The sequence below is a fragment of the Amia ocellicauda genome, chromosome 14, assembly GCF_036373705.1.
Source record: "Amia ocellicauda isolate fAmiCal2 chromosome 14, fAmiCal2.hap1, whole genome shotgun sequence".
NCBI classification, from domain to species: Eukaryota; Metazoa; Chordata; class Actinopteri; order Amiiformes; family Amiidae; genus Amia; species Amia ocellicauda.
The window spans coordinates 12,956,117-12,981,995 of NC_089863.1; the positions used below are offsets into that span (position 1 = coordinate 12,956,117).

Here is a 25,879-nt window from a genome sequence, read left to right on the forward strand (position 1 = left end):
CTTGGGGCGTTTTGCCTTCAACAAGTGAAATGCATGCTCAGTTGGATTCAGGTGATTGACTTGGCCATTGCAGAACATTCCACTTCTTTGCCTCAAAAAAGTATTGGGTTGCTTTCGCAGAATGATTCGGGTCATTGTCCATCTGCACTGTGAAGCACCATCCAATGAGTTTTTGAAGCATTTGGCTGAATCTGAGCAGATAATATAGCCCTAAACACTTTAGAATTAATCCTGCTGCTTTTGTCAGCAGTCACATCATCAATAAATACAAGGGAACCAGTTCACTTGGCAGCCATACATGCCCATGCCATAACATGCTTCACACATGGGGTGGTATGCTTCTGATCATGAGCAGTTCCTTCCCTTCTCCATACTCATCTCTACCCATCTCTACTCATCAAGTTGATCTTTGTCTCATCTGTCCACAGGGTTCTTTAGATGTTGTTTGGCAAACTCTAATCTGGTCTTCCTGTTTTGGGGGATTACCAATGGTTTACATCTTGTGGTAAACCCTCTGTATTTACTCTGGTGGTCTTCTCTTGATTGTTGACTTTGACACAGATACGCCTACCTCCTGGAGGGTGTTCTTGATCTGGCCAACTATGGTGAAGGGGTTTTTCTTCACCAAGGAAATAATTATTCTGTCATCCACCACAGTTGTTGTTCGTGGTCTTCCGGGCCTTTTGGTGTTCCTGAGCTCACCAGTGCGTTCTTTATTTTTAAGAATGTACCAAATAGTTGATTTGGCCACACCTAATGTTTTTGCTATCTCTCTGATTGGTTTGTATTGATTTCAAAGGCAAATCTGAATGCAAAATTCCCCAAGAGAAAGCAGGAACTAAAAACAGCTAGATTGTTTCCTTTCAAATCCACTGTGGTGGCATACAGAGTCAAAATGATGACAATTGTGTCACTGTCTGAATATTTATGGACCTAACTGTAAGTCTTTGAAGTCTGTTTACTGCTGCATGTATTTGTTTACAGTAAAGGGAAACGTCGTTTTTATGTTTATAGCTTTTATTCGAGAGTTTAGTTATTTTTTTAGTGTTTTGGTTAGGGGATTTTAATGTTTTATTCGCCAGAATATTAAAGGCGGGTTTTAGACTAGGTTTTATTTAGTATAGTTTTCTCACATTCTCCCAGTCTTTTCTTTTGGTGTGTCTTTTATATAAGCACCCTAGCACAGCCTTCGTGCCCTGTGTGTGGTACATTTGAATATTTATGCAGAGCTGATATGTCATTTTTTGTATTTAAATTTGACAAGACCTCAGGTCTTTCAGGGGTGTTACGACTTCCTCTCTTGCTTACAAATTGAGGTGGCCACGTGTTCACAACTGAATCCCCTCAGCTGTGAGATAAAGATTATAGTTTATAAGAATTCAGCTTTATTTCCAAATTAGGTGTGTGCAAAAATATAAGACAAGCAAAAAGACCCCAGCCTTGACCAAATCCAAACTTTGATCTAAATTCCAAAGGGTACAAGTTTATTGATTTAAATGTATGATGCATGGGTGGAGCAAAGTTTGGATTTGACCTAAGTCTGGATCTACCAAAGGATTTAAGGTTTCAGCTACAATGTTATCCCATTGCTGTACTCCTACAAAGTCTTGAAGGGAACTAGTTTTTTGTATGAGTGGCAAACAGGACAGGGACAGGGATGAACACAATTCTGACACAGGGGATTAGGTTAGAAAACTAAAATTTTATTTATGTACAAAATAACACATAGACAGATTTGGACACCTTTGGAATGTTCTTTGGTAACTCTATACAGTGTCTCAACACAAATATTAAATGCAGCAAAGTCTACCTGTGCAGATTAAACACAATTTATTCCATAAAACAACATGGCTTCCACTGGTTTCCGACCAGCAACCTACTCTCATTGGTTACAGCAACTTGTCAGTTGACTTCACCTAATCATAGCAGCTTCTTTGCAAGCAAAGAAAGTCTAGTGCAAATCAGAGCCTTCATATTAGTTCATCTCCGGGTAACTTGTAACCCAGTCTGAAACCTGCCTCTGGGTGTCAACGCTGGGGCAAGCTCAAGTGAAGCTCTTGCCTGTCCCAGAATCATCTGACTTCCTCTGGTAGTTCCATATATCTTTCTCCCCCCTCCATTTCACAGAATTTGTAAATATCACACATAGGACTTAGCAAAATTGCTGCCAAATGTATTTGAGCTACAGTTTAGAGCTGAGGGCACATGCCTAGATCTGACTAAGGTTGAGCTAAACATTGTCTGACTGAGCCTGAGATGATGATTATAAACTCCAGGCACACTAACTCCTTTCTGATGTCACCGCTGATAGAAGTCCACCGTTGATGTCTGAGGTAGTCCTTCCATTGTTTGTAGCATTCCCATTGACGACATGTTGAAACTCCATAGATCTTGAATGGTTACTTGTAAAATCATAACTTGATTGAGCTAGGAGTGATGAAAAGCAAAAAATACATCTGTTGAAACAGGAAGCAAGAGCAAGTGCAGGATGATTTGATCTAGCATGTTCTTAAGTGAGATTTCTGCTTCGAGATCAGCCTTGGCTTGTGCTCGTTAAGTCATTTTCTGTTTGTCGTTGTGCACCTTTGTGTTGATGTATTTACATATTAATTCATCATCTGCCTTTATGTGAGATTATTCATATTCCAAACCATAGAAATCAGATCAGACAGTGTACTGTGTTAACACTGCTGGCTGAAAATAATGACAGATGAGATTTAGTTCTGGCTTATTGTAGGGAAGTATGGATGGATTACAATTCTCTGGATGTTTTGGTCTATTAGTTAATATTTTAGTCATTCTGTTTTGTTTGCTTTTTGCAGGGAATGTAAACTTAACAATGCTTAACAATGTAACACCTCTAGAAACCTCTGAAACAAACAGTTTGTATCAGCAATTTGTTTTTCTTTACTGTTTTTCAAAACTATGAGACCTGAGTTTTCTGAAGAACTGTGACCACATTGTCTGCAGATGACTGGGGTGTGAATAGCAAGATAAGAACAGGTTGTATTCAAATATGTTCAACTCATTCAGCTATCATTTATGTTTGAGAAAGAGTCTGGTTGAGTAAACAAGTTACTTTTGAAATTAGTAAACGGGTCCCAAAGCTGCCATCTTTCTCCCATGAGTACTGATGAAAATCAAGCACATAAACCCCAATCTTACTAATTTCCTTCCTCTGCCAATGCATGGCACTTTGCATGGTACAGTAACACAGCTGTGCTGCTTCCACACCAACCTACAGACCATCATGGTAATGGGTCTTGTAGCTTAAAGAACCATGAACAGAGGCTCAAAGAAATACTGTACTACACTCCCCCACACGTTGTTACCGATATATCATTAACATAGCATTGGCCCTCTTAGTTAATGTTTGTTAACATTGATTATCTGGTATTACTGCTTTGAGGTGGAGTATATCTTAGACAAACCCACAGTGAGAGTAGTTTTATTATTATTATTATTATTATTATTATTATTATTATTATTATTATTATTATTAAGAAGAAGAAGATGAATAATAATAATAATAATAATAATAATACTAATAATAATAATAATAATAATAATAATTATTATTATTATTATTATTATTATTGTAAAAATAATAATAATATTTAAATAAATAGCAACATACCTCGTTTTCTCTTAATTGTTAAAAAAATGATACATCCAATGATTACCAAAAGTGGTATACAAAGTATGGCAAGATATCCAAGATCTGAAAAGGAAACACAACCAAGAGGAAAATAACATTACAAATGTATTATTTTTCTGTTGTTGAACAGCACAGCAGACATATTTAATACTTATCTTGGTCACAGAATTTATAACATTTAAAGAAGTATAACAACCATGAGACTTTACATAAACTTCCCCAGTGACTTTTGTGCATCACTTGGGTTTGATCTGTGGATTGTATTTCAAATTGAAACTTGCCTTTAATGCCTTGAAATGAGTAAACGCCAAATATAATTGAATCATTCTTGTGAAACCAAATGAATGGTGAGGTAGAAGATAATAAAATATACTTCTGGGAATATCATAAAGTCATAACTTTCCCTTTCCATGTTTATGTCCAGGTCCAATGGTTTTAGCAGGGCGGTTTGGGAAACATTGGCATTTGAGGGAATTTAAATTGTGCCTTTGCTCTACTTCTGTTCGTTGTCTTTTTTAATTAGATTTCGGTGGCAGGTTTCTAACAAGGAAAAGCTCCCGCCATTCTTGGGAGTCTAGTGTTTGGCTTACTTGTGGAATCTTGAGAACATAGCACCTCTTTCGACAAAGTTGCCGAACTATTGCTGACATGATTGTGTGCAAAACATGTGTACACATCTGTCTCCGCATCTTCAGGGTGGATGGATCCATGCAATGTGCTTCCATTGTGTATGATACCCATCGAAGACTGTGTCCAGTGGATTGAGACATCCGTTCCATTTAGTACAGAGCAGTGTAAAGTAAAATAGCAGCTCCCATTCCTTATGAAGTTGGAATGATCTATTTTCAGCTGGGAGACTTTTTCTGTCAGGAAGAGAAAAAAGTCAGTGTCAATAGCTTATATAAAGAGACCAACTTGAGGCAAAATGCAGAACCCACTTAGCCCCAGTTTCTCAGGAGAGAAGTGTTCTCGGACCCATATACTTTCTCAAATACTTGACTGGCAAAGTTCTCAGTCAGAGAGTTCTATTGTGTCACCATCTTTGGACTGCTTAACTGAGGTCTTTGCTTTACTTATGGAACTACAGAAAAAGTACAGTAGAAAAACACAATAACTGGTTTCAATCACAGATGAACGAGATGTAAACAATGTCATCTCGTAAACAATGGCATTTTGTACGAGTCTACATTTACACAAAGGTAAGCATTGTTAGTCCAGGTTATCATGAGAAAATAAATAGAGGATGCCGGGTAGAGAAATCAGGCCTAGGGCTCCTGAATCCATCAAGCAAGAAAAGCCTCTCCAATCCAAATCCAATCCAAAATCCCAAAAGGGCAATTTGTTTTGCAAACAGTTAGCAAAAAAAAGCATTAAAAACATTAAAACACCATGCATATTCAGACACATAAAAACATCACTGAACAATACAACAATCAAATCAATAAATAACAAATAACATCACAAGCAGCATGTCCATCATAATCATTAATATAAATACAATCAGATAATGATATAAATAATACCGTAATCCACAATCAAATTGATACATGTAACCAAAGACACCCAATACGTGTAATTCAAGTATGTTTATTAATAAATTCAATAGCTGAAGGGACAAATGATTTCCTAAACCAATTTTTCCACACTTAGGAAAGCTAAACCTGTGTCCTGATGGGAGCAGCAGAAACTCTTCATGGAGAGGGTGCCGGTGGTCTGATAAAATAGTCTGTGCCTTCTGAGTGACCCTTGCTTGATACAAATATGTAAGACTTCAGAAAGAGACCAGTAATCTTGTGACCCAGCTTCACAATATTCTCAAGTTTATTTATGTTCTTGACACTTAAGTTGCCAAACCAGCAAATCATTGAAAAGGTCATAATAGACTCAATAAAGGAAGAATAAAACAATTTCATGACACTCTTGTCTGCACTAAAACTTCTTAATTTCCTTAAAAATAAGTCTTTTGTTACCCTTCTTACAAATTAAATCATAAATCAAGGGATGAAGACCTCCTATGAAACTCTAGGACCATTTCTTTAGTTTTCTTCTGTCTGTAGCCCAGAGTGGGCCCACAGTAATGAGGTCCCTGCTTTTGTGAATTGTGACACTGATTTCCCAAATGGGGCGGCACCCCATTTACACAGGCCACACCTAAGACAGGCCACACGTCTGTGAGCGAGAGTATAATCAGTTGTCCTTCTAACACCTCAGCTCTGATGTTTCGGTGTCTGCTGTGCCGTGTGAAAAGAACATGATTATGGGTTATTTGTGTTTGGTTGTCCTGCTGTCAGGGTGGCCAAGGGCAGCCACAAGCATTAAAACTAAGATAGGAGGTTATTTTTTTTAAATAAACAAATAAACATTTAGTCACACTGATACATATGTATTTACATGAGGGAGCACCTGATTAGTTGTATGTAGGGGGTAGAAAGATGAACAAATGGGAGTTGTCTTCTACCTGTCCAGTTTAAAACTCTTAACATTTTATAAGACCACACTTTTTAATAATGGGCACCAATTCATAATGAGCTGATGTGTGAACCCAACAGGAATAGCACATGATACCTTAGACATGTCATCTGGGCTCTGCTGTTAATCACATGGAGAACCAGATGAAGGTCAGGGTTAGGGATATAGGGACAGTCTAGGTTTAGTGGTTAGGGCTTAAACATGTGATCAACCGCAGAGCTTGGTTGGAAGTGCATGAGGGATTCATATGTGAATCATGGTGGCATACATTTATTCATTAACAATTGGTGCCCATTGTAGTAAAGTGTTACCAAACAAATAGACAACATCTCCCTGGATCAGAAATCAAAACCAAGATGCAATTGGGAATGCCATCAGTGGCTAGGCAGGGATGATCCTGCGCAAGGATTATCTTACCTTCAATTATCAGATGGAAGGAGGAGACATGTTTTAGCTGCCCATCTTTATTTATTTCTGTCCTGTAATAGAAGCCTGTGTCTGTGTAATCCAGGTTTTCAAGCATCAGTGATAGACCTTTTCTCTGAAGTTTTCCTGGAGTTTGATTGTGGAGAAACTTTAGAGAAAATGTGTTACCATTGTAGAATTTCCATTCGATGTCACTGCCATTACTGTGGACTTCTGAGCTGCCAAGCAACTCCAGGTCTATGAAGGATCCTTTCTGTCTGTAAAATGTTTCATCTGAGAGCACTGCCATAAAAAAGAGAAATAGGGGCACGTGAAACAATTTGCCTGTTTTAGGCTTTTCCCGACAAATGAGTCTTCTGCTAGGAATTAGCAACTGTGTCTGTGTCATATTTTGAACCTGATGAACTTATACAAGAAAATACTGGAATGTATGGATAAACATAACAGAAATACATGATCAGGTCCTCTATTTCACTGCAAGGTAAATTACTACAAAAAACACATGCTTAATGCTCTTTCACACACACAGTCTACAAACCAAAAACAATGCACAGCCCCACAGCCTCTTCCTGTGCAGAACATTCATGATTAGACAGTGCCTGGTAAAAGATAAAACACAATTGCTCCAAACCTACAATGAAAGGCCAGGTGCAGTGCAAACACCCCCCTAAAAGCATTTCACAAAGAAATTAATTCAACCTCCATAATGAAACCATAATGATCATGCGCACAAATTAAAAAAGCCTGTGCATAATTGAGTATGTTCATAAATAGACTCCTGCCCCTAAAACTAATCTCAAGATTTCATCTCTGGGGCAACATCGTTTTGCTTTAACTTAATAATTCTGTGGGGTTTTTATTGGTTTGTTTTGTTTTGTTTATTTGTTGGCACCAAGTCATCTGGTTTAAACAGGTGCCAATAGAGAAGCAGGCGGAGGATATATATGTACACATCATATTTTGACTGTTTCCCCGTGAAATACTGATACTGAAACAATTCTGTCTTCCCCATATTGATTGCATATTACATAATGAATCTCCCCTTCCTTGAAACTTGACTTTTTGTCTTCTGACCACCCACTGTTAAGTGCATCTCAAGTGAGTGTGATAACAGGCTACTACACATTGGTATAAGCAAAACTCACAAATCGAAAACCTGTACAATACAATTAGAGAGTGTTATAGCTTTGACCTCCACGATAATGCAACATCAGGGATAAAATTATGTTTCATTAGACTACAGCTCATTCTAGTCTACACTTGTCTAGTCTAGTCTAAGCTGGTCCATCTTGCCCTTCCAGTCTATATTGTATTGTACATGCTGTACATAACCATGCACCCAGCAGAAGGTGGATATAATAGTACTCTATTCCGGGTTCTGTTGTTGAGGTCTTGTATGATGCACAGGTCTGAGCCAGCAGTGTTGAGGACATCTGAGTGAAGCCCCCAACTTCTCCTATCCACGCTTTGGAGATTGTTGAAGTTTCTTCGTACAGTTGACATGTAATACGTGGCCATGCGGCACATTGTGGCTCTCTCAGTTGAGTCCAGCCCCCATGCAAACCGTATCCACGAGGTTCTGCAGATCTCTTCAGTGGCTCGGCTGCTGTAAAGATTTTCTTTCCAGTGGATGTCTTGTCTGTCAACAGTGGCTCCATCCATCCATCCATTTTCCAAACCACTTATCCTGGCGGCAGGCAGGAATACACCCAGGACAGGACGCCAGTCCATCTCTGGGGTCAACGGCGGTTGTTGCGGTGAATTGACATGCTGGTCGGGGTACGAAGTGATCTCATCTGCACCTGAAATCTTTAAGGAGGAACATCTAAAGTTCTCCTGCTGCGCTCTGTCTGAGCGGTCTGAGACTATTTCCTACTGCGATGGATGATATACAGTCAAACCAAGAGGAGGAAATGACAACACAAGTGCAGTTATTGTCAATGTTCAAAATCGTTCATTACTTTTTGCTTAGTCTGATAAACAGTTCAGAATTAGCCCAGTCATGATCCTCTGGGCTTCCGTCAAAAGAAAATATGTATTTTGTATTGAGGCTTTGTGACACATCAGGAATGTGTTGAAGTAAGATTTTGTTTGAGGGATGGTATTATGATGCAGGTTCAAAATGTACTGTGAATTGAGGTGTCCAAGGTGTCTGTATGAAATTCATCCTGTTTCTCTGTGGCCTAGACCAAGTCAAAACGTGCGAATCGTAAATTACCAACCTGGCTCCTATGACGTAAAGTATGGGAAACTGACTTCTGACGATCAATTCAGAGGGGATTTTTTCTGGTGATTACTTCAAAGTGTACACAACATCTTGATTTGGTTCAAGGCCTATGTCTCGGTTTTTCTGGGTCTATGTGCAAATAATATGTCCCCCCCTACTGAAGTAAAACAAAATTCCCCCACCTCCCCTTCCACTTTCTTTAAATCAAACCAAGAAAACAATTGTAGATTATTTTTTTTCTTCAAATTGCCAAAACAAAGCAGACACAGATGTCTTGTGTGAAGCTTATTCACTTGTGTGGAACGTCTGACATCACAAAGTTCCGAGGGAAGCAAGGCAAAATAATAATGCTACGGCAAGAAAAATGTCATCGCCATTTTGTAATTGAGTTACATCTGTTCATCAAGTACATCATGCGTGTACACTGAGAGATAGCAGTTCAACTTCTTAACAAATATGCACTTATCTGAAAGAAGGAGAAACAAAAGCACCAACAAAACAGTTAACCAGTTAACCACAACTGTCTGGCAGTTGCTCGGTGGCCATGGTGCTGTAAATTAGGGTAGAGATGAGTGAAAAAGACATGCTTGAGTCTCTTTCGTTTTCAGAATCGCAAAATGGTGCAATTTTTCCTGGTTTTGTCTGATTCATCCTATCTGACAACATGGAATTTAGAGACACATAAAAGAATCACCTGTCTAGCTTCATTGCATTCATGTGTTGCTGGCTATTTCCAGCAACATGCCCAATTTAATTTAATTCAGTTCTTATGCTGTCAGTTAGTTAAACAAAAAGTTAATATTTCCTGGGGAAGAACAGCAAGTACCCATACAACGTAACACCAAATACCCATGGGCTGAATGGGGGAAACTGAAACCACATAGAGATGATATTGCGTACACCACAACGTATTACAATACAGAATTAGAAGTCAATTTACATACTGGACTGTTTATTATAAAATATAATGAACGTGCTAAATAAAATTAAAACTGCAAGTACGACGCCCTTGATAATGTTACACTTCTAGAAAAGAAAGCTGGAAGTCACAGTACCTGTTTTTAATATGAAGAGTAGCACAGGCAGGCAGATGAGCCTCATCCTCTGAGGTGTTAGCATGTTGTTTCTCATCTCTAATATGTTTATCTCACAGTGCCGTTAGTAGGAGACCCCTGATGTTTTCCACTCAAAGGCCTTTGCTTCAGTCTGCTTGTAGACCCCACAGTTCTGTTTGCCTCTCACTGGTGCGGTTGTCAAAGTGTATATTCAGTAATTCTGTGTCGAGGAAGCAGTGGAGTTTCCCCCAAATCTCATTAAACTTGTGAAGTGACAAATTATTCTTCCTGTTTCTCTCCACCGCTTTCTTACAAATGAGGCTATTTGAATGAAGAGAGTTAGTTGAAACTGATAAACTGATGCTGTTCCCTAGGGTTATAGAGGACTAAACTTTGATTGACTTGATATTGTTTATATGCAGTACAGTTAGTCATGATTATCATATCTTTATAAGTAAATAAATAAATAAATACATGTAAATGTAAGTTGAGAGCATCTGTGCCTTCTGTGTCTTCAAGTCCTTCATTAGGTGCCGCCCCTAAAATGGCAAAAACGTTTAAAGAAAACAGTTATCTGTTTACAAATTAAAATTGTATTACTAAACAAACTTTTCCTCTTTTCTTATGATGTCTCCTCAAAGGACAGTTTTGTAAACAGAACTGTAACAATACATATTACTGTTACTGACACACACACACACACACACACACAGCTCTCTAATTTTCACATCAATGCCTGAGATTTTGCAGGGCAGGGGGTGTGCACAGAAAATTTTTGGCCAAATGCGTGAGAGTTTAGTGACAATGCGTGACCTTTACATGATGCAGACTCATCTTAAACTTGTTCACTGCAGAATCTCCTGGCGCTCAGAATGCCTGTACTTGAGAAACATGTTAAGAAAAAGTGTGGTGACAAATTGAGGAAGATAAAATTAAAAGAAAGAAGATGAAGATGATAAAAGCGGTATTAGTTTCTCTTTACTTCATCGACTCATTTTGCTCAGAAGACACCATCCTAAACTGTTACGCAGTAGAGTGTCTCCACCCATTGTAAAAATTCTGCTCTAGAACTAGAATTGAACTCTGAGACCTCACTGCGGTCTTTATATTATTCTGGGTCACCGTGGAGAGAACTACAGCAGGGACTTTTCTGCAGTTGTTGTGCAGTTATTACTGGACCAGTAATGAACTGGGGGTTCCGGCCACGATGAGTGACCCGATCCCCCCCACCCCCGCCACAATGCCATGAGCTTACCGCTTCACTAAAAGGCCCAGACCTCTTAGGGTGGCTCAAGATCACTACAATATATATATATATATATATATATATATATATATATATATATATATGTCAGGTTTGCTTCGGCGAGCTTGGGAACAGGGGACCCAAGTGCAGTGCTGGATCGCAGGATGGTCGGACAGGCGTGGGTCGGGTACCGGCGGATCAGGGGATTAAAAGGGGAGCATGAACCAGGCTTGGGAGGTGCAGGGTGAATAGGAACAGAGGGATAGAACAGGAGTGCACATGGGTGACCGCAATGTTAATAGACAGAGTGATGAGAGCAGGGAGAAGGCAGGGAAATGGCGGCCCCTAGTGGGGATAGAGGGGGAGCGCTATGGGACCATGACAATATACTTATATGGTAACACTTTACAATAGGTCTCCCCAGTTACATAGTAGGCACTCAGTAATTACATCTTAGTTACCCATAAGAAAAGTGAAATTATTCATTTGTATTCTGAACCTATACAGCATAATTTTCAAAACTGATGAAATAAGTTGGTCACAAAGTAATGTTTAAAGCCTGATTTGTCTCACTAAATCACAAAAAAGTGATGGTTTTCATATAAAGCCATTGAAAATTATAGGTTGCGTATGCAACCCCGGTTATCGGAAAAAGGAAGCACTTCCCAAGGGGGGGGGGTTTCTGCGCACTTCTGTAGGAACCCAATCGAAACGTCACTCTATCAAAGCTGCCATTGGCCCCTGTGCTCATCACTCAGAACAGGTCCCTTCCCACTTCCTGTTCCATAAAACGTGACGTCAGTGCAGGTTAGTCCTCTTTTGCCGGGATCAGGACTCCCGCGCGACCTTGCAACTGTGGGACGTGCTGGACAAACAAGTCCGAACCATGGAGGCCCCACCTCACAACCTACAGGACTTAAAGGATCTGCTGCTATCGTCTTAGTGACAGATACCACAGCACAACTTCAGAGGTCTAGTGGAGTCCATGCCTCGACGGGTCAGGGCTGTTTTGGCGGCAAAAGGGAGACATTAGGTGGTCATAATGTTATGACTAAATTGGTGTGTGCATATATATATATATATATATATATATATATATATATATATATATATATATATATATAAAATTCAACAGGATACAAGTTTCGTTATTGTAATTTATGATGCTTGGGTGGAGCAAAGTTTGGATTTGACCTACAGTAAGTCTGGATTTAACAAAGGATTTAAGGTTTCAGATACAATGTTATCCCATTGGTGTAATCACTCCTACAACATCTTCTTCACTTCGCCTCCATTGCTGTACTCCTACAAAGTCTTAAAGGCAACTATTTTTTTGTATGAGTGACAAACAGGACAGGGACAGGGATGAACAAAATTCTGACACAGGGGATTAGGTCAGAAACATCATATTTTATTTATGTACAAAATAACACATAGACAGATTTTAATCTCTCTCTCATTCCACTGAGAGCTTTTCTTTTGGACACCTTTGGAATGTTCTTTGGTAACTCTATACAGTGTCTGAACATGAATATTAAATGCAGCAAAGTCTACTTGTGCAGATTAAACACAATTTATTCCATAAAACAACATGGCTTCCACTGGTTTCTGACCAGCAACCTACTCTCATTGGTTACAGCAACTTGTCAGTTGACTTCACCTAATCATAGCAGCTTCTTTGCAAGCAAAGAAAGTCTAGTGCAAATCAGAGCCTTCATATTAGTTCATCTCCGGGTAACTTGTAACCCAGTCTGAAACCTGCCTCTGGGTGTCAACGCTGGGGCAAGCTCAAGTGAAGCTCTTGCCTGTCCCAGAATCATCTGACTTCCTCTGGTAGTTCCATATATCTTTCTCCCCCCTGGCCCCTTCATCTCTACACCTTGTCTGATTGTCTCTTTATCTGTTTGTCAGTCCAGACTTGGTTAGTGGCCTCCATTTCACAGAATTTGTAAATATCACTCATAGGACTTAGCAAAATTGCTGCCAAATGTATTTGAGCTACAGTTTAGAGCTGAGGGCACATGCCTAGATCTGACTAAGGTTGAGCTAAACATTGTCTGACTGAGCCTGAGATGATGATTATAAACTCCAGGCACACTAACTCCTTTCTGATGTCACCGCTGATAGAAGTCCACCGTTGATGTCTGAGGCAGTCCTTCCATTGTTTGTAGCATTCCCATTGACGACATGTTGAAACTCCATAGATCTTGAATGGTTACTTGTAAAATCATAACTTGATTGAGCTAGGAGTGATGAAAAGCAAAAAATACATCTGTTGAAACAGGAAGCAAGAGCAAGTGCAGGATGATTTGATCTAGCATGTTCTTAAGTGAGATTTCTGCTTCGAGATCAGCCTTGGCTTGTGCTCGTTAAGTCATTTTCTGTTTGTCGTTGTGCACCTTTGTGTTGATGTATTTACATATTAATTCATCATCTGCCTTTATGTGAGATTATTTATATTCCAAAACATAGAAATCAGATCAGACAGTGTGCTGTGTTAACACAGCTGGCTGAAAACAATGACAGATGAGATTTAGTTATGACTTATTGTAGGGAAGTATGGATGGATTACAATTCTCTGGATGTTTTGGTCTATTAGTTAATAATTTAGTCAATTTCTGCTTAAGACCGTTCTGTTTTGTTGACTTGCTTTTTTCAGGGAATGTGAAAAGCTTAACAATGTAACACCTCTAGAAACCTCCGAAACAAACAGTTTGTATCAGCAGTTCAAATGTATAACTTCTTTGATATGAATGTTTTTCTTTACTGTTTTTCAAAACTATGAGACCTGAGTTTTCTGAAGAACTGTGACCACATTGTCTGCAGATGACTGGGGTGTGAATAGCAAGATAAGAACAGGTTGTATTCAAATATGTTAAACTCATTCAGCTATCACTTAGGTATGAGAAAGAGTCTGATTGAGTAAACAAGTCACTTTTGAAATTAGTAAACGGGTCCCAAAGCTAACATCTTTCTCCCATGAGTACTGATGAAAATCAAGCACATAAACCCCAATCTTACTAATTTCCTTCCTCTGCCAATGGATGGCACTTTGCATGGTACAGTAACACAGCTGTGCTGCTTCCACACCAACCTACAGACCATCATGGTAATGGGTCTTGTAGCTTAAAGAACCATGAACAGAGGCTCAAAGAAATACTGTACTACACTCCCCCACACGTTGTTACCGATATATCATTAACATAGCATTGGCCCTCTTAGTTAACGTTTGTTAACATTGATTATCTGGTATTACTGCTTTGAGGGGGAGTATATCTTAGACAAACCCACAGTGAGAGTAGTTTTATTATTATTATTATTAAGAAGAAGAAGAATTATAATAAAAATAATAATATTTAAATAAATAGCAACATACCTTGTTTTCTCAATTTTTACAAAAATGATACATCCAATGATTACCAAAAGTAGTATACAAAGTATGGCAAGATATCCGAGATCTGAAAAGGAAACACAACCAAGAGGTATACAGTAACAACCATGAGACTTTTCATAAACTCCCCCAGTGGCTTGTATGACGATTGAAACTTGCCTTTACTGCCTTAAAATGAGTAAATGCCAAATATAATTGAATCATTTTTGTAAAACCAAATGAATGGTGTGGTAGAAGAAAAAATGTACTTCTGAGAATATCATGAAGTCATAACTTTCCCTGTCTATGTTAGACACCTGCATTTCCCCCAGCACTGACCCAAAGGAAACAATGGTTTTAGCAGGGTGGTTTGGGATTTTATATTGTCCCTTTGCTCTACTTCTGTTTGTTTTCCTTTTGAAGGGTCCTGAATTAGATTTTGGTGGCAGGTTTCTTAAAAGGAAAAGCTCCCGCCTTGCTTGGAGTCTAGTGTTCGGCTTACCTGTGGAATCCTGAGAACATTGCAGCTTCTCTTTCGAAAAAGTTGCTGAGCTGTTGCTGACATGATTGTACGCTAAACACATGTACACATCTGTCTCCGCATTTTCTGGGTGGATGGATCCATGCAATGTGCTTCCATTGTGTATGATACCCATTGAAGACTGTGTCCAGTGGATTGAGACATTTGTTTCATTTAGTACAGAGCAGTGTAAAGTAAAATAGCAGTTCCCGTTCCTTACAAAGCTGGAATGATCTATTTTCAGCTGGGAGACTTGTTCTGTCAGGAATGGAAAAAAAGACAGTGTCAATAGCTTATATAAAGGGACCAACTTGAGGCTAAATGCAGTACCAACTCAGGAGAGAAGTGTTCTCGGACCCATATACTTTCTCAAATACTTGACTGGCAAAGTTCTCAGTCAGAGAGTTCTATTGTGTCACCATCTTTGGACTGCTTAACTGAGGTCTTTGCTTTACTTATGGAACTACAGAAAAAGTACAGTAGAAAAACACAATAACTGATTTCAATCACAGATGAACAAGATGTAAACAATGTCTTCCTATTCCCCAGTCATTTCCATTTCTATCATTTTGTACGAGTCTACATTTACACAAAGGTAAGCATTGTTAGTCCAGGTTATCATGAGAAAATAAATAGAGGATGACGGGTAGAGAAATCAGGCCTAGGGCTCCTGAATCCATCAAGCAGGAAAAGCAAACAGTTAGCAAAAAAAAGCATTAAAAACTTTAAAACACCATGCATATTCAGACACATAAAAACATCACTGAACAATACAACAATCAAATCAATAAATAACAAATAACATCACAAGCAGCATGTCCATCATAATCATTAATATAAATACAATCAGATAATGATATAAATAATACCGTAATCCACAATCAAATTGATACATGTAACCAAAGACACCCAATACGTGTAATCCAGGTATGTTTATTAATAAACTCAATAGATGAAGGGACAAATGATTTCCTAAACCTATTTTTTCCACACTTAGGAAAGCTAAACCTGTGTCCTGATGGGAGCAGCAGAAACTCTTCATGGAGAGGGTGCCGGTGGTCTGATAAAATAGTCTGTGCCTTCTGAGTGACCCTTGCTTGATACAAATATGTAAGACTTCAGAAAGAGACCAGTAATCTTGTGACCCAGCTTCACAATATTCTCAAGTTTATTTATGTTCTTGACACTTAAGTTGCCAAACCAGCAAATCATTGAAAAGGTCATAATAGACTCAATAAAGGAAGAATAAAACAATTTCATGACACTCTTGTCTGCACTAAAACTTCTTAATTTCCTTAAAAATAAGTCTTTTGTTACCCTTCTTACAAATTAAATCATAAATCAAGGGATGAAGACCTCCTATGAAACTCTAGGACCATTTCTTTAGTTTTCTTCTGTCTGTAGCCCAGAGTGGGCCCACAGTAATGAGGTCCCTGCTTTTGTGAATTGTGACACTGATTTCCCAAATGGGGCGGCACCCCATTTACACAGGCCACACCTAAGACAGGCCACACGTCTGTGAGCGAGAGTATAATCAGTCGTCCTTCTAACACCTCAGCTCTGATGTTTCGGTGTCTGCTGTGCCGTGTGAAAAGAACATGATTATGGGTTATTTGTGTTTGGTTGTCCTGCTGTCAGGGTGGCCAAGGGCAGCCACAAGCATTAAAACTAAGATAGGAGGTTAATTTTTTTAAATAAACAAATAAGCATTTAGTCACACTGATACATATGTATTTACATGAGGGAGCACCTGATTAGTTGTATGTAGGGGGAAGACAGATGAACAAATGGGAGTTGTCTTCTACCTGTCCAGTTTAAAACTCTTAACATTTTATAAGACCACACTTTTTAATAATGGGCAACAATTCATAATGAGCTGATGTGTGAACCCAACAGGAATAGCACATGATACCTTAGACATGTCATCTGGGCTCTGCTGTTAATCACATGGAGAACCAGATGAAGGTCAGGGTTAGGGATATAGGGACAGTCTAGGTTTAGTGGTTAGGGCTTAAACATGTGATCAACCGCAGAGCTTGGTTGGAAGTGCATGAGGGATTCATATGTGAATCATGGTGGCATACATTTATTCATTAACAATTGGTGCCCATTGTAGTAAAGTGTTACCAAACAAATAGACAACATCTCCCTGGATCAGAAATCAAAACCAAGATGCAATTGGGAATGCCATCAGTGGCTAGGCAGGGATGATCCTGCGCAAGGATTATCTTACCTTCAATTATCAGATGGAAGGAGACATGTTTTAGCTGCCCATCTTTATTTATTTCTGTCCTGTAATAGAAGCCTGTGTCTGTGTAATCCAGGTTTTCAAGCATCAGTGATAGACCTTTTCTCTGAAGTTTTCCTGGAGTTTGATTGTGGAGAAACTTTAGAGAAAATGTGTTACCATTGTAGAATTTCCATTCGATGTCACTGCCATTACTGTGGACTTCTGAGCTGCCAAGCAACTCCAGGTCTATGAAGGATCCTTTCTGTCTGTAAAATGTAACTGTTTCATCTGAGAGCACTGCCATAAAAAAAGAGAAAAAGGGGCACATGTGAAACAAATTTCCTGGTTTAGGCAAAAGGATACTGGTGACCAGTGCTTAGTTCAGAATTAGCAACCATCCCTATGCCATATTTTGAACATGATGAACTTATACAAGATAATACTGAAATGTAAGGCTAGAAATACATGATCAGCACTGCATGAAATTAAAGGTTTACAAATATTGCAAACTCTCTGTAAATATTCTTGTAACCCCACTTCTCCACACGGTACTTTTAATAGGTGCCACACCGTACTAGGGGAGAGATATGGGACCTGGGTCCTTTTAGATGTGTTGGCTGGTGAAAGCCGTTGAGATAGTGGCATTAAAGGAATCAACACAATTGCATAGAGAAAAAGGGATTATTAGGGTGTGAAAAAAACATAGTGTGGTGCCTCCACTAGCATGGGTTAACGACATGGGCACAGTTAATTACCATACTAGAAAAATGTGGATCAGAAACAGGTAAGCAGTGTAAATTATTATAACCCCCCAACCTCTAATTTTCACTTAAAATAAACAACAATAATTATGGCAAAACAAATATTACATGTATTTACTAAAGCTGAATTTGAGAAGGAAATGGTTAGAATTGCGTATTTTGCAGACAATTTGCCAAACCAGACTTTTCTTTCAATTGACCCTTTTTTCAATTTTACATGCACACGATATAGAAAATAATAAAATACATTCTTTCACAAACACAAATCTTTTTTCGGATATATGTGGTACCACCTTTTAAGAGCTCGATGTTAAACTAGGGATCCTAACTCAAAATAATTATAATAATAATAAGGTACAAGTCCTGGTTGCGTTTTTCAAAAATAAAGAAAATGTGTCTTTTGAAAAAATAACCGTCCAAGTCCAGAAAATAATGTTCCCTTTTTTTTCTAGATTACAAAAAAAAGTTTGTTTTGAAATCAAACGTCTTTTAATCAGAAATGCAGCCCCTCGATTTTACATGTGAACCGTGAGGAGGAAAATGTTTCTTCACTTCAGTGAAAACTATATTTACAGTCCCGATCTATTTACACAGTTCAAGTACCAAAATGAAATCTTAATCTTTCTTCAAAATGAAGGGAACTTGTGTAACTTTGGTTTCCAGGTGAATGACTTGTACTCACGACCTCCCCCTTTTCCTTCTCCGTCTCCGCTTCTGGAGACTTTGTTGTGCTTTCGTGGTCTTTTCCAGGCCGCTGATTTTCCTCCAGCTCGTCCTCTCTCTCGACTCCCCAGTCACTCCCTTTCACCCTCGGAAAAGCTCAGTCCACCCCCCCCCCCAATGTGCTCCCCACAATGTCGTTTTGCTCACTCTTTTCTGTCCCCTCCAACAACAAAAACAAACTGGCAGGTTCTGGACTAATAACACAAATACCTTTACTTTTAGGTAGCTCTTTACATGGGTTTAGATGATGAATACCTGGCGATTATAACCCCTTAATTTCCATGGCCAGTAGAAAATAAAGAATGAACAAAACCCCATTGTCTCCCTGTATTAAAGAATTACATAAACCCCTGAGCCTGGCTTGACCAGGGGGTTACATTAGGTTTACTCAGTTTCCAGAGATCTGCTTACCTAGTATCTCACCATGTATTTTTGCACAGCTGGTTTACACTCAGTTTACAGAATAATGTAAGGCGTAAACTTCAGGTTCACAAACGTATACATCACCTTTGGGGAGTTGTACACATTAAGTCTGCAATTTTTACAAATAGCTGCATACCTTGTAGATCACCATGTATATTTGTACAGCTGGTTCGCATACTGTAAACATTATGCAACCCCAATTATCTGAAAAAGGAAGCACTGCAAAAGAGGAAGGTTCCTGCACACTTCCTTAGGAACCCCTAAAAAAAGTCACTCTATCAAAGCTGCCATTGGCCCCTGCACTCAAAAGAGACCCCTTCCCACTGCCTGTTCTATAAAACGTGACATCAGTGCAGGTTCGTCCTCTTTTGCCAGGAGCCAGGACTCCCACGCGACCTTGCAACCCTTGGGCAGTGCTTCCTTTTTCAGATAACCAGGGTTGTATATGCAACCTATCGTTATCTTTCTAGTCGGAAGCACTGCCCAAAGGGGAGGGGTTACTGTTTAACAAAACCATCACAAGGAAGGAGGCAGCAAGCTGATAAGGGAGCCTGCCCCGAGGTGCACCGCTAGGGGCCTTGGCAACACAACTCCAGACAGTAATCTCAGGGGCCCCATAGGGCCGCACCAAACCGCCCAGGAGCGAGGACCGTAGTCGCACTCTTACCGGGAACTGTCTAGAATCAACATATACAAAGCAGGGCTACAGAGGTCAACTCTTATGCCCTCCGCTCACAGTAGCAAGGCCGGCTGCTCTACTAGTGCAACTAGGAGCGAGGCTATAACTTGTTGCACAATATCTGGGAATCAAGCAACTTGTACGGCCTTTGTGCATTATCATGCATTGTGAAAAAGACAACATAATACATAGCCGGCTAGTCAACAGAGTAGCCAAGCTGAATAACAATATACAATATATACATATCGCGTGACAGCAAGACCTTCATGCTGTTGGCGTGCAGCAGAGGAGCATCCAACTCAACTGAATAATACAGAGTGGAAGAGCTCCACTGTGCTGACAACTTAGATTTCGTACAATCAAACTATATACACCACGGGGCACAGGAAATAACTCATGCACCACCCATGGAACACAGGAGCAGTTGACACCTGCTCGTTAGACAAGCTAATGCAGGGTAACATTAGCTCTACTGTGCTGACAAATTAACTATATACACAGCAGAACACGAGAGCCTGCTCACGTACTTACCACTGAGGACAGCAGCAGCGGACTCTTGGTCTATGGCACACAGCCAGAGCGGGCCACAGACCTGCTGACCAAGGAACTATATACCTAGTGAGGCAGTGAAACTCGAGCGCCATCAGCTGGGAACAGCGGCAGTGAACTCCTTTCTACACATTTTCAGAACGGAGCCACAGTTCTGCTGTTTAACACATTATGTATATACAGAGCGGAGTACAGGCCAGACGCATGCACCTCCGCAACACAATGCATAATGAATGAACTATATACAGGGTGGCCTCATTAGGCAACGTACCTGGAGGCAGCATGACAGACCCTGGGAACATATCGACAGGGCTGTCAGCAAATCAAGGCTCACATTGGTGCTCAACTGAAAGGCATACAGTAGTCTGGCGGAAGGGAAGACACGGTTCAATAGCTCCATCAGGATGCGCTTAACAGGGGCAGACTGGGAGAGGAGAGGCAGGAGCCAGAGCCAGTAGGCTACTGGGGCTCGATTGTAGCCAACACCGGGTTCCCAATGGAAGGGACCGGTCCCGTCACGTCCAACCTGTAGTCTTAAGTGACAGTAGCTTCAGTGACTCAAATGGGGCTTGGGAAAGTGTTTCCAGCACTACATCCAGGTGCCATGCGGGCAGTGAAAGGGTTCGAGGAGGCCGCAGCCATCGAGCTCCCTTTAAAAACTGCACAGCCAGGAAATGAGACCCAGGAGGCTCGCCATCAATCCGGACATGACATGTGAGATGGCTGCCAGATACACTTTGAGCATGGACGGGGACTTGCTCTGGTCCAACAGCTCCTGTAGAAATTGTAATATGACCCCAATGGGGCAATTAATTGGGTCTTGACTGCCGTCTTGGCACCAGGTACTAAACATCTGCCAGCTGTAGGAATACTGTGACCTCGTAGAGGGAGCTCTCGCCAACTGAATAGTGGCTACTACTGTGTCTGACAGACCACAGGCAATCAGTCGCTCCCGCTCAGGGGCCAGGCCCAGAGCTGGAGGAGGCCCAGATTGGGGTGCCAAAGCATGCCCTGCACCTGGGATAACAAGTCCGCTCTCACTGGGAGCTGGCAAGGCTCTCTGTGGAGGAGGGGGATCAGGTCTGCGAACCAGAATCTGCAAGGCCACCAAGGCGCTATAAGCAGAACTGTTGCTCGTTCTCTCCTGACCTTCTCCAAGACCACCGGGAGAAGGAGGACTGGTGGTAACGTGTACAGGAGACAGCGCGGCCATGTGTGGGCTAGCTGTGTGCACTTCCTGTGCAGAACATTCACGTTTAGACACAGTGCCTGGTAAGAATAAAACACAATTGCACCAAACCTACTGAGAAAGACCAAGCGTAGTACAAACACCCCCCACAAGCATTTCACAAAGATATTAGATCAACCGTGCCCTGTGGAAACCATAATTTAGAAACTATAATGATCGTGCACACAATTTAAAAAAGCCTGTGCACAAATGAGTATGCTCATAAATGAATGACTTCTGCCCCCAAAACTAATCTCAAGATTTCAGTGACATCATCTCTGGGACAACATAGTTTTGCGGAATGAATCTAAGGTTAAGTGTGTCTCATATGCGTGTGATAACAGGCTACTACACACACAAAACAAAAACCTGTACTATACAATTAGAGAGTGTTATAGCTTTGACCTCCAGGATAATGCAGCATCACAGATACAATGATGTTTCATTAGACTACAGCTCATTCTAGTCTACACTTGTCTAGTCTAGTGTAAGCTAGTCCATCCTGCCATTCCAGTCTATATTGTATTGTATATGCTGTACCTAACCATTTTCCATTTTCAAAACCACTTATCCTGGCGGGGAAGCCGGAGCCGATCCCGGCAGGCATAGGGTGCAAGGCAGGAATACACCCAGGATGGGACGCCAGTCCATTGCTGGGGTCAACGGCAGGTGTTGCAGTGAATTGACATGGTGGTCAATGTGAATGCATTTTCTCATTTTAAAATGGAAAAGAACACAGCCCACCTTTCTATTACGTGTAAAACTTTAAACTAATGCCAAATGTGTCATGCATGGAAACATCCCCCTTATATAGGATATAGGCTGAATATACATAACTTTGTTGAGTACGAGTGAGGTTTAATGTTTACTCGATAGGCACTACTCCCACGAAAGATGTAAGAAGGAAACCATGTGTAAGACATCAAATAGTTATCAGAACAACAAACAAATCAACAGCAGAATAAATTAACTAGTGAATTAAACAAATAAGTCATGAAGAAATACGTAAAAAACATAATCGAAACGAACACTGACACATTGCTGAACAAAACACAAAATAAAATGACATTCAATAACAACATATTTTCTTTCTGTGCACGAACAATAAGCAACATATCGTTTGTATGGATGTTGGGCGCAACATGTAATTTGTGACCCGCACTGTACACCGTATTGCAGTTACTGTAGCAATAAGCTGTAATTTCCACTGAACACACATTTCCATGCGCTAATGCTTCTGCGAGCGACTCGCAGCTCCAATATTTTTAATTTAATCCTGCCCCTGGTCAAAACGTGCGAATCGTAAATTACCACCTGGCTCTTATGACGTTATGTATTGGAAACTGACTTCTGACGATCAATTCAGAGGGGATTTTTTCTGGTGATTACTTCAAAGTGTACACAACATCTTGATTTGGTTCAAGGCCTATGTCTCGGTTTTTCTGGGTCTATGTGCAAATAATATGTCCCCCCCTACTGAAGTAAAACAAAATTCCCCCACCTCCCCTTCCACTTTCTTTAAATCAAACCAAGAAAACAATTGTAGATTATTTTTTTTCTTCAAATTGCCAAAACAAAGCAGACACAGATGTCTTGTGTGAAGCTTATTCACTTGTGTGGAACGTCTGACATCACAAAGTCCCGAGGGAAGCAAGGCAACATAATAATGCTACGGCAAGAAAAATGTCATCGACATTTTGTAATTGAGTTACATCTGTTCATCAAGTACATCATGCGTGTACACTGAGAGATAGCAGTTCAACTTCTTAACAAATATGCAATTATCTGAAAGAAGCACCAAAGCACAAAGAAGAACAAAAGCACCAACAAAACAGTTAACCAGTTAACCACAACTGTCTGGCAGTTGCTCGGTGGCCATGGTGCTGTAAATTAGGGTAGAGATGAGTGAAAAAGACATGCTTGAGTCTCTTTCATTTTCAGAATCGCAAAATGGTGCAATTTTTCCTGGTTTTGTCTGATTCATCCTATCTGACAACATGGAATTTAGAGACACATAAAAGAATCACCTGTCTAGCTTCATTGCATTCATGTGTTGCTGGCTATTTCCAGCAACATGCCCAATTGAATTTATTTCAGTTCTTATGCTGTCAGTTAGTTAAACAAAAAGTTAATATTTCCTGGGGAAGAACAGCAAGTACCCATACAACGTAACACCAAATACCCATGGGCTGAATGGGGAAAACTGAAACCACATAGAGATGATATTGCGTACACCACAACGTATTACAATACAGAATTAGAAGTCAATTTACATACTGGACTGTTTATTATAAAATATAATGAACGTGCTAAATAAAATTAAAACTGCAAGTACGACGCCCTTGATAATGTTACACTTCTAGAAAAGAAAGCTGGAAGTCACAGTACCTGTTTTTAATATGAAGAGTAGCACAGGCAGACAGATGAGCCTCATCCTCTGAGGTGTTAGCATGTTGTTTCTCATCTCTAATATGTTTATCTCACAGTGCCGTTAGTAGGAGACCCCTGATGTTTTCCACTCTAAGGCCTTTGCTTCAGTCTGCTTGTAGACCCCACAGTTCTGTTTGCCTCTCACTGGTGCGGTTGTCAAAGTGTATATTCAGTAATTCTGTGTCGAGGAAGCAGTGGAGTTTCCCCCAAATCTCATTAAAGATTAAGTAACAGGAAGTTATTGTTCCTCTTTCTCCCCATTCCTTTAAATAAATGTGGTCTGCAAGGCTATTTGAATGAAGAGGGCTCTAAAGTGTTCTGTATCAGCCACTTGAAACTAACAAACAGATGTTCTTGCCTAGGGTTATAGAGGACTAAACTTTTAATGACTTGGTATTGTTTTAATACATGCAGTATAATTAGTCATGACTGTCATATCTTTGAAAATAAACAAATAAATGCATACATACATACATACATATAAATGTAACTGTAGAGCATCTGTGCACTGCAGTGTCTCTTTCATGCAGTCATCCTTCATGAGGTGCCACCCCAAAAAAGGCAAAAACACTTAATAATACAGAAAATAATGATCTGTAGCTGCACTCTCACTGTGGCTTTTTCCTTACAGCTGCTTGTGAAACATAATCTAAGCTCTGATAATTTTGGATCTGTGGGCTTGTGTGACATGTGACATGTCTTCATGCTCCTCCTCCCACTTCCCTTTGCCCGTACTCTGAGCAGCCAAGCTCTACCCTCTGCTGTGCGATGTGGCCAACCAGTCTCACGTGATCTCTTAGGCAGCCTCGTTGCCGCTTCGGCCTCCTCTAATGCTGTCATTTCCTCCCCTTCTCCATTCTTGCTAGGACCCAAGGCTGCCCTCCACCCACCCATCCATCAAATTGCAATCTTCCTGTTACTTGTTCTGCCCTATTTAGATTTGTTCGGCACACCATCCCCCCTCCAGAACACGTCCCGAAAGTATACACTTACTATTCCAACTTCATTCTTCACTGGATCCCCAGTGGCTACCAACCAGTCTCCCATGCTCTCCTCAGATTCCCAGTCTCCACTTTGCCCCTTTCCCCCATCGCCTTTCCCTCTCAGCTACTTACTTTGGACCTAGGGCTGACCCCCATGCTCGCAGGATTGATCTGTATTGCTGCACCGAGCCACTTTCTCTGCCCTCCTCCTCCTGATTCTCCATGCTATCCACTGCTGCATCTCGTGCCCTCCATCTTACCCCCATTGCATTGTGTGGGCTTCTTGCAACATCTCACGTTTTTGGGGATCCAACATGGAAACATCAATCACCTCAACCGACTTGTACCATAAACAATAGCCCCGGTCACTCATTTTCCATAATCCATGCTCACCTATGCCTCACACAAATGAGGTCCATTACCAATCCACTCATCAACAATCATTCATCTCCCCCTCTTCCATTCGGCACTAACAATATCACCCACAATGCTTTACTCCATCATTAAATATCAGTCTGTTCCTCCAAGCTTCTCTCAGTTTCAGAGATGCTCCTTCTTTCGCCTTCAAGTATCAGGCCTCTTTCCTCACCCCACAGATTCCCCACATGCCTCCCTGCAGCTCAAAAAGGAGCCCCAGACCACTTAACCATATGATTCATTCTTTTGACCTCGTAAGCTCACCATACATCAGATCAGACATTAGGGACATCAAACGAGCACTAATAGACCATGTGCATCAGGCACCGGACCGTCATTCCCTCAGCCAAGCGAGTTCAGCAAAACCTTTACATTTAAACTCCATACCAAAACGCAATCTGTGTTGTTACACTTCCAAAATATATGATAACGGAATATATACACAACATAAATATGAGGGGAAACTTAAAGGGCCAGTGTTTATT

At 40.4% G+C, this 25,879-nt stretch overlaps 2 long non-coding RNA genes across 3 annotated transcripts; both read right to left on the reverse strand.

The window, feature by feature from the left end:
* Window positions 1-1,682: 1,682 nt before the first annotated feature.
* LOC136768752 (uncharacterized) lies at window positions 1,683-10,269 on the reverse strand. The gene is made up of 5 exons (XR_010822026.1): window positions 9,836-10,269; window positions 6,545-6,835; window positions 4,249-4,521; window positions 3,638-3,721; window positions 1,683-2,427 (listed from the first exon to the last, which is right to left on the reverse strand). It is a non-coding gene; the product is annotated as an uncharacterized LOC136768752 (long non-coding RNA).
* Window positions 10,270-12,471: 2,202 nt separating this feature from the next.
* Window positions 12,472-24,630, reverse strand: LOC136768753 (uncharacterized). 2 transcript variants are annotated; one of them, XR_010822028.1, is made up of 6 exons: window positions 24,473-24,630; window positions 23,953-24,172; window positions 17,205-17,498; window positions 14,954-15,229; window positions 14,458-14,539; window positions 12,472-13,324 (listed from the first exon to the last, which is right to left on the reverse strand). It is a non-coding gene; the product is annotated as an uncharacterized LOC136768753 (long non-coding RNA). The 2 variants fall into 2 exon arrangements; XR_010822027.1 differs by having other exon boundaries at window positions 23,953-24,630.
* Window positions 24,631-25,879: the final 1,249 nt, after the last annotated feature.